Here is a 9,809-nt window from a genome sequence, read left to right on the forward strand (position 1 = left end):
ACAAATGCGCTTTACACAATTGATGTGTGTATGGATTGGGATAACAGTTGTATGAGCCCCTAATAAAATGTTTAAAAAAATTTTTTTTCAATAAATCCCAACTGAGCCACACATAACTATAAAAAAGAGCTCATTTTTAAAAACACCTTCAGTTAGTTCTCAAAAAACAAAAACAAACAAACGAAAAACCGGGAGACACACATGATGACCATTGAGTACCTTAGTCCAGTATGCCTGTTGGTCCTTCCAGTCTTCTGGGAAAGGTCAGTCTGTGAGACCCTGCCAACTACGCCAAATGTTTGAGGGACATGAAACTTATTTCACTGAAGTAAAATTGAAAAGATATTATTTGAAATCAAAATTAACATTGCAAGTTCAACCTGACAAATCCAGCTAGACTGGAGCATGTACACCAGTACAGATAAACCCCTCAGGAACAAGAACGGAAGCAGCAATATGATGAGGGGAGGGGGAAGGTGGGGGGGAAGGGGGAAACCGATTGCAATTATCGATGTAGTATCACACACACACACACACACACACACACACACACACCCTGAGGGGGCAAACAATAGAAACATGGGGGAAGGGAGACAGTGAATGGTGTAAGATAGGAAAATCATCATTTATAAAGTATCAAGGGTTCAGGAGGGTGGGAGGGTGGGAGAAGGAGGGACAAAAGAGGGGTTGATCCCAAGGGCTCAAGTAGAAAGAAAATGTTTGAGAATGATGATGCGGATGGCAGCATATGTACAAATGTGCTTGACACAATGGATGGATGGATGGATTGTGATAAGAGCTGTATGAACCCCCAATAAAATGATTTAAAAATAAAGAAAAAATGTTTTTAATATTGCAATGGGAGATTTTGAATCCTCAGTCCAGATTATAGTGCTGAAGAAGTAAAATAAAATTTCAATACTTTTATTAGTTTACAGTGATTCATTAAGGTCAGTTCAAGGTGAGACGAAATAAAGCATGATCTTTATGGCTACTGATTATATCAATATATTGATTGACTAAGCAACATTATTGGAAGACATGAAATCAGGATGGGGTTTCACGTTGGTTACAAAGAAATGACATACTGTATATTTCCAGGAATTGTTTGTTAACAATTATCTTGCTTAGAGTTTAGATCTTTGGCCAAATGATCTTTGGATAAGCATGAAAACAATCTTCATTAAGTGGAGCTCTCCAGCCAGCTGGGAGCTACCTGAGATTCAGGGCTAACTACACAAAACACCAGACTGAGTCCTGAGGGGAATGGAGAGAAGCTGAGGAGAGAAAAGGGGACCCCTACTGAGCTTCGAGGAAGCTTACAAAGTGTCAAATGTAGGAAATATTTAGGGCACAACAACTTCAGGCTCGGGGTGTTCTCAAACTTCAAAGCATTCGTAAATATATTCTGACCTAAGGGAGGATTTCCTCGTGTTTGCAACAAGGAATATCCTTTTCAGTCAGCATTTGCTCCAAGTTCCTGGCACATTCTAACAGTCGGCATTCAAGGCTTCCTCAGACTTTGTGCCCAAGTCACCCTCCCAGGAGAAACAGCAATCGCCCTCTTCATCTGCCCCTTTTTGACTTAACGCAGGTGCTAAAATTGTTGCTGCAGCAACATACGTGTCCGTCATCTTCTGCCGGACCTGGAGCTGCACAGTAAAACTTGTTAAATACCAAAGATCGAAGACTATGAGAAAAACTAAAATATAACAATAACTGCAATTCCCCACATCTGTGAAGGAATTCCATGAGACCAAATATTAGGTTTTAACCATTGAAAACTCTCCTGCAAAGTTTTAAGGTTAAAAAGTTGAGTTTCTTGCTAATGGTAACAAGTTGTTTTCTGAAAGCAGCTTCCAAGTGATTAACTTGGGGGCGGAAGTTAATAGGAAAAAAATCCAGTTAAATGTTTTCAAGGCTGTAAATTACATTATAAGGTAAGGCATAATAAGTATGGTGAAGTTCCCAATCACATTTTAAGATTTGCCTTGAAGCTTGCACTTCTCATTGGTCTCCTATGCATTGTAAAGCTGCTTCAAAGGATTGCCATGGAGACCAAATTCCTGTTAGTCCTAACCTTTAGTAACCATCATTATATGGCGATAGGGTTACTAACAAAGTTCCTGTTAGTCATAACCATAACCATAGTCGAAGATATATATGATTCAGTAGCGATTGTTTTATATATATATTTATGATGGCTGGTACTAGGCATGCTGTTTGAGTGAATAAGTAGGCCTAAGACCGCTTTGCTAAAGCGGTTTATAAAGGTTCATAAACAGAGCCTAGGGTCTTGTAAGATTAACAAGGCACCCAAGCCTGAGAAAGCCTTCTTAAAGGAATAGCAAATTGGTTGGGGATATGGATATACCCTGACATGTTTTAGAACTGTTACCGCTTGAAGTGTTTTTTTAAACTGTTGCCAGGTGTCCCTGCTGCTTGTTGAGTTCAAGTTAAAGGACCTCTTCAGCCAGCCTTAAATTCTGCATCCTTGGTATAAGTTGGGGCCCATGATGGAACTTGACTCATTTTGTGGGTACCCACTCGTCTCCTAAGGGAAGAGAGTAAGGACAGACACAGGAATAGGTTGGCATTGATGAAACTTTTGTTTAAAGACTTTACCAACTTGTTCCCAGAGTTCAACACTTACTGTCCCTTCATCTGGGAACTAGGATGCTGCTGAATAATCAGAAGCAGCTGATAAAGTGCCTTTCATCCAGTGTAGAGTGGGCAGCTTTAAGAAACTGCTGGAGGTTCTTTCAGTAAACCCCTTGAGGCTTTGTCTTCTGCTACTAACCTAAAGATTGGTGGTTCAAACCCATCCAGCAGGTCTGTGGGTGAAAACCCAGCAATATCCTTCCATAAAAATGTTTTCCAAGGAAACTCTATGAAACAGTTAGACTCAGCAACACCAGGTGTCATGAGTTAGAATGAACTTCATGGTAAGAGTATCACAAATTAACTTAGGTATCCTGACACTAGAAGGTAGCTATGCTAAGCGCTGAGTCAAATCAAAGTAACATATGTCAAGAATGCGACCTATCTTTTCTGTAGCTTTCCACTGAACCCTGAGAGAATTACTTGGTAGACTATGTTAGAGAAGAACATGATTTTGTTTGGTTAAGGGTTGTCCTTGCTTAAAAGTACATCCTGCTCAGAAAACTAGGTCCAAAACAATTCTCAGCATAGATGCTTACTCAAAATAAGTATTAGAATTAAATACGTCTGCCCTGTGATTACAAAAAGAGGATCTCATGATTGTTTTAAGATCATGTACTCAATTTAATAGTTACTTTGTAACTTTAAAAAATAATTTAGAAAAAAACAAAAAAGAATAATAATTTAGAAGCATATATAATTTCCTACCAATAAGATGTAACCTCATGCAGTGTTTTGTCCATTCTCAATAATCGCCAATCATTGAATTTTTATTGACATTTCTTATATTTTCTTATAAAAACTCACTAATCTGTCTCCTCCTTGGGTCACTTAATTCCGAGTCCTCTGGATCTTGTGATTACCGATTCATGAATTGCTGTTCTATTTCTTTCTGTGCTTGTTTGGTTGTTTTTTGTTGCGGTGGGGTTTTTGGTTTGTTTAGTGGAGGTTGGTTCTGGTTTCAGAACTGTGAATTTTGAGAGCGCCTTATCGTCCGCGACTCTGAGAAGTGGAGGACATGACGTTTTTGCATCAACACAAATCCCTTGAAGTTCATCCATCACCCCAGATAGTAGAGTGCTACTAGAGAAAGCCCCACATTTTTACATAGTTTTTTGAGGTTTAATTGAAGGATATGGTTTAATTTGTTGTTGCAAGAATTAGTCTTAGCTAGTGGCAGTAGTAGAGGCTTTGAGTTTCTGCAAAAAAAAAAAAAATCCTATATTTTTTCAAGTTTGTGGAATATCAGGCTCTATAAGTCACAGTAAACTAAGGGCATGGGTTGGTTGGTTAAAAGCCTTTAGAGCAGGTACCTGCTACAAACAGTGGTTAAAGTGTCCTGTGGCAGGATAAACAGGTTCAAAGAATGAACCAGAAACAGTAGGCTACTTGCTGGCTATAAGACAACGCTTCTGCAACCCTCTGGCACACATGATTTAAGTAATGCACTATATAAACCTTACGGCCCTCATGAGGATCTTACGCAATCTGAGAGTCCTCAACTGTTAACAAACACAAACCTTTTCTGTAAATGGTAAATTCAATATCTGGGGGAGGTCTGCCCTATTTATATGTAATTACTTTGAGGTTCTTTGAACTATCTGAATTGAGCTTTGTGGGCAATAAATTAAGACAGAAAGGCTGCGGAATTAAGAAGCTTCTAAGAAACATTGAGAAAGCAGAATGGCTTCCATGCAGGGTACTCTATCCAAACTAACAAACAAAACAAGAAACTGCAATGTCAGAGTCCTGCTTCTTCCTGTTCCATGAAAGTCCGCACTAGTATGGACACTTAGAGATTCAGTGGACAATTAGAAAACAATTGGAAAAACTCATATGTTCAAACTAAGTGACTACATCCCTAGCGAGCTGAATAAATTAAGTTCAGAAGGAATGAAAGCAGATTTTGTAGTTGTTGCAATGGAATCCTGGAGGACTGATTCACTGCTAAGAATTTTATTTGATTCTGGGAAACCAAAGTTTCAAGCAATTTCTTAACATCCTGGATAAATAATCCTGAATCCCCTATTGCTACAATCACCACTGGAACACTGACTTGGGGTTCATATTTTAAATTGAATCTATAAATAATTTATAATTTCAGTGATCAATTCGAGAACATACGTTCCCACTTATGTCTTTTCTTTCACCTGGGGACCTTTTCTTTAATGTCCAGGTTTTTTAGAGGATTTAATTTCCCTCCATCTAAGAACCTGGCAAGCTAATAAGTTTATCTAGCATCTACTTTTCTATTAAATTGAGTTACCAACCCTTTTCAAATGTGTATATAAACATTTTAAGAAACTGTGTTCTCTATATGTTTGTGTTATATAGTGTTGTATAAGCCTAATTTTTAGGCAGCTTCACCCACTAGTCAATGTATATATTTTTATATCTTCTTTGTCTGTCTTTTTTCTGGGAGCTGGGTCTATATTATTAGGCTTTTCTTTTCTCATCATGTAGTTTTTAATTATTTTGATTATTATTTTAGCAGTTACATTATCTCCTGTCAACTTGCAAAGGGGTGGAGTCTATCTTATCAATCACGTCATAGTCAATGAGGCCTCTGTGGGGGCATGGCCTTCTCCTGAGGATTCTGGGAACTCCTATCTTCCTCCCTAGAGGTGGGACACACACTCTCTGCTTCATCTGCCTGCTGACAAGACACATGGAGCTACGCTGATGGAGCCAGAGCCCTGGAGATGGAGGAGCCACATGGAGACCCCTGCCAGCATTGAGATGCTTCCACCACCACTGGATCCACAAGACTTTCCACCCACTGGCCTGTGATCTTTTTGTATTCAGCATCATTGCATGTGTTGTGTGAGTCTGAAGAGGAATTTATAGACTGGTATGGGACATATGGACTAACATTAGACTTATGGACTTGATCTGGACAGGGCTGGCATGTTTTCTCAATATACAATTGTTCTTTCTTATACACATGAGTCTCCCTGGGTTTGTTTCTCTAGTCAACCTGGAGTAACACAATTATGAATCAGGCTTTCAGCAGCTATGATGAGAAAAATTCTTATACAATCTATTTGAAATGTACACTGAAAAATAAATTGTTTATTTTTTAAATTGGTTTAACAAGATCTTAAAAAGACAGATTATTCTAAATTGCTTTTCTATAGGGTTGTATGAAACAGGTAAAAGATAGGATTGTGAAAATACAATAATGTCCTACCTCTGGATGGCATAATTTTTCAAAGAACTTGATCTAATTGCTTTAATGTTAAACAAATAAATTAAATGATCATAATATTTGCAATGATCAATGAAAATAAATTTATTCTGACAATAGCTTTTATGGTTACATTAAGAACAAAATTTTAAGATAAAAACCTTTCTAAGTAACTTAAGCTAGATATAGGAAGTGTGTTTAATTTAAACAAGTCATTTTTATTAATTCCTGAATGGCAAGAAATAAAAGGCATGAGAGTGAGAAATTTTAGAGCCCGATAAAACAGTTTTCTGAGTTCCCAGAACTAAGAACACCCAGTAGATGATAGATAGATAGATAGATAGATAGATAGATAGATAGATAGATAAAATCCCTTCTTGGTTCAGGTATAATGGATAGAAAGAGACAGATGAGACCCCTGAGGCTATAGCCCTCTGTCACCCTTTGGTCAGGAATTGAACCCACCCCTGTGCTAGAATAATCAGCGTTATAACATCAGAGGAGCAGCACTGGCCTAAGGATAAAGTTCAGAAGATGAGGAGAGATGAGGGAATGCAAACAGGAAACACAGGGAGAAAGCAGAATAGGAGTGGGTACAATGAGGGAATTGCAATGGATGAGTGGAAGCAGTGTTGTTATGTTATTGAATGCAAAACTGATGTCTGCTCGGTAAACCTTCAACGAATTCAATGAAAAGTTAAAACAAAAACTTTTCTTAAGTTTTACAATATTTTTCATGAATTGACATTAGAAAGATTTTTACAACATCAATAAATTCTATCTCAAACAACAAAACAGTAGAATTTAGGATACCAAAATAAAATACTAAGCTGCTTACCAAGAAAATAATAAAAATTAGAATTAAGAAATGTAAGAATACCTTGTCTTTCGAATGCCTATACCAACTTAAACATATGCAAATTAATTAAGACTCTCTTCATTTGCTCTCTGTACTGCTCCAGGCAAGCTTTTGTAAGGCTTATGGCAAACACGGTGAAGATCACTTAAGGAAATGGGAATAGGATTTCATTTTACTGTATTTGTCAAAATTGGCCAGACCTCCTTCATTAAATAATTGTCAACAAATTCTCTATATTGTAAAAGAATTCTAAGAAGCCAAAAATATAAAAGTCACAATGAGACACACTTAAAAGTAAATTGTAAAGATTCAATAAACGATCTCCAAGAGCTCACTGCCCTTGAGTCAATTCTGATTATAGCGCCCCCTGTAGGACAGAGAGAATTGCCCCTGCGTTTCTGAGGCTGGAACTTATTGGAAGTGGAAACCCTCATTTCTCTCTAGCAATAAAACAGACAGGTTCGTGTTACAGCTCTTTTAGAATTTGTCTAGCAGGTTTTCTGTTTTTTTTCCAGAAAGCCCCCCCCCCATACACACACAAAAGATTATTTAAATAAAAATTTGGTCTATGATATATAGGCTTAAAATAACTTCCAAGCTCTTTAGTTAACTTACTGATAATAAATTGAATTAATATTCATTTTTATATAATCTTGTTTTTATACTGCAGAAAAGGAAATATATGCTGATAAGTATATTGAGCGTTGTCATTTCAAGGGTTGTGCTATAAGAGATACAGCAATGCAAAGTCTAAAATGTTTATTAAAAAGGACATTTATTTTAAATATTTAAATTTTTATTTGCTGTGGATAAAGATTGACAGATTAATTTCTTAAAATTTTTCAGGGCTTTAATGTCATGTGAGAATAAGTCAAAAAGTATTGCTATGAGGGTCCCAGTTCATACATCAGTGGGTTTATTCCAAACAAAACACACTGAGATATGCCTTTTCCATCAGTGGATGGCTACAAACAAATTCTCTCAGCAGTATATTTGTCTTAGTCTTATTAGGAAACTTTTTTCAAAAAGTCCAATAAAACAGTGGTTTACAAGAGGATCTGCTGAGCTAATTAAATTTAAGGCAGCGAGGTCAGAATAGAAGTTTATAGTGACTGTTCTCACAAATTTCACAGGGGTGATCTTGATAGCCACCACTTTTCTGCCAGATTGCAGTACTGTGATGGCTTCCATGTTGCTGTGATGCTGGAAGCTATGTCACTGATCTTTCAAATACCAGCCGGGGCACCCAAGATGAACAGGTTTCAGCTGGGCTTCCGAACGAAGAAAAGACTATGAAAAAGAATAGGCTGTCCAAATCTGAGCAATTAATCATTGAAAACCTTATGAATAGCATCAGACCACTGTCAGATACTGAAAACCTCAGAAACAGCAATGAAACTTGGTCAGATATTGTACCAGAGAATGAGCCCCTCGGGCAGGTAGGCATTCAAAGCATGACTAGGGAAGAGCTTCCCTCTCCAAGCAGAGTCAACCATGGCATGGTGCAGCCAAGCTCGGGGAGCCTTTGTTTGCTCAAGTTGAGAAGAAACAGCTGCCAACATCTATGATATGCCAACATACTATGATACAAAGTATGACTCTAGGAAAGTTGAAGTCATCAAAAATGAAATGGAATGCATAAAGATCAATATCCTTGGCAACAGTGCACTGAACTGGACCGGCACTGGCCATTTTTAATCAGAAAATCATCTGGGTTTTGTGCTTGGAATGATTGATTCCAGAGGAATAGCATCATATTCATCATCAAAAAGAACATTTCAAGATCTCTCTCTTATTTATTTATTTTTATTTAAAGATCATTCTATTGGGGGCTCTTAGATCTCTTATAGCAATCCATACATCAATTGTATCAAACATATTTATATATATGTTGCCATCATTATTTTCTAGACATTTACTTTCCATTGAGCCCTTGGTCAAGATCTATCTTGAAGTACTTTGCTGTCTGTGCTAACATCTATCCTCCTACAAGGAATTCCACTCAATACAACCATTATTCAAATTTACACACCAACCATTAAAGCTAATGATATAGGAATTGAAGAATTTATGGTAGAGGGGTAGCAGAAAAGAGGAAGGCCCTGGACAGGAAAGATTGACACGGTGGCTGCAACAATGGGCTCAAACATCAGGACAGTCGTGAGGGTGACACAGGACCAGGCAGCGTTTCATTCTGCTGTACCCAGGGTCGCTATGAGTCGGAGCCGACTGGCTAAAACCTAACAGCAACAACTTCTTCAGTCTGAAATTGCTCAAATGTGAATCAAACTGCAGGTATAATTGTTGGCAATTAGAATGTAAAAACTGGAAACAGAGAAGAAGGCACAGTAGGGAAAATATCACCTTGATGATATAAATGAAGCAGGAGATGACGTGATATAATTTTGCAAGACCAATACTTCTTCATCAAAAATAACTTCTTGAACAAGACAAAAGGTGACTATACAAGTGGACTTCTTCAGATGGAAGACACAAAAATCAAACTGACTACATCTGTGGGGAGAATGTCCGAGAAGCCCAATATCAGCAGTTAAACTGAGGCAAGGGGCTGATGGTGCAACCGACGGTCCACTGCTCCTACTTAGTTCAGGCTGAAGCTGAGGAAAATGAACACAAGTCCGTGAGAGCCAGAACACGGACTTGAGTGTGTCCCACCTGTACGTTCACTCACAGAACACTGACAACAGACGGCCTGATGAGCTGTGGGGATGACATCAAGAATATCAGACATGAGGAAAGCAAGGTCATTAAAAAGACAAGAAAGAAAAGATAAAAGTGGGTATCACAAGAGAGTCTGAACCTTGCTCTTGATCCTAGAGTTGGTAAGGCAAATGGAGGAAAAGCTCAAGTAAAAGAACTGAACAGAAAATTTCAAAACACAGCTTGCAAGAATGATAATGAAATGTGCAAAGACCTAGATTAGAAACCTAAAAAGGAAGGACATATTCAACATCCCATCCCCCCCGCAACATATCTTAAGATGAAATAATTGAAGAAAAAGTCAAGCTTCAAGTTGTAATAACGACAGATTCTATGGGCAAGATATTCAATGATTCAGGCAGCATCAAGAAAAAAATGGAA

At 37.8% G+C, this 9,809-nt stretch overlaps 1 non-coding gene across 1 annotated transcript; it reads left to right on the forward strand.

Moving 5' to 3' along the window:
* The first annotated feature begins 7,168 nt into the window (after positions 1-7,168).
* Positions 7,169-7,231, forward strand: LOC115872438. The gene has a single exon (XR_004047840.1). It is a non-coding gene; the product is annotated as a U7 small nuclear RNA (small nuclear RNA).
* The last annotated feature ends 2,578 nt before the right edge of the window (positions 7,232-9,809 follow it).

This window comes from Echinops telfairi, unplaced genomic scaffold, assembly GCF_000313985.2.
Source record: "Echinops telfairi isolate 266 unplaced genomic scaffold, ASM31398v2 ScPeMD7_7424;HRSCAF=8462, whole genome shotgun sequence".
Taxonomy (NCBI): Eukaryota; Metazoa; Chordata; class Mammalia; order Afrosoricida; family Tenrecidae; genus Echinops; species Echinops telfairi.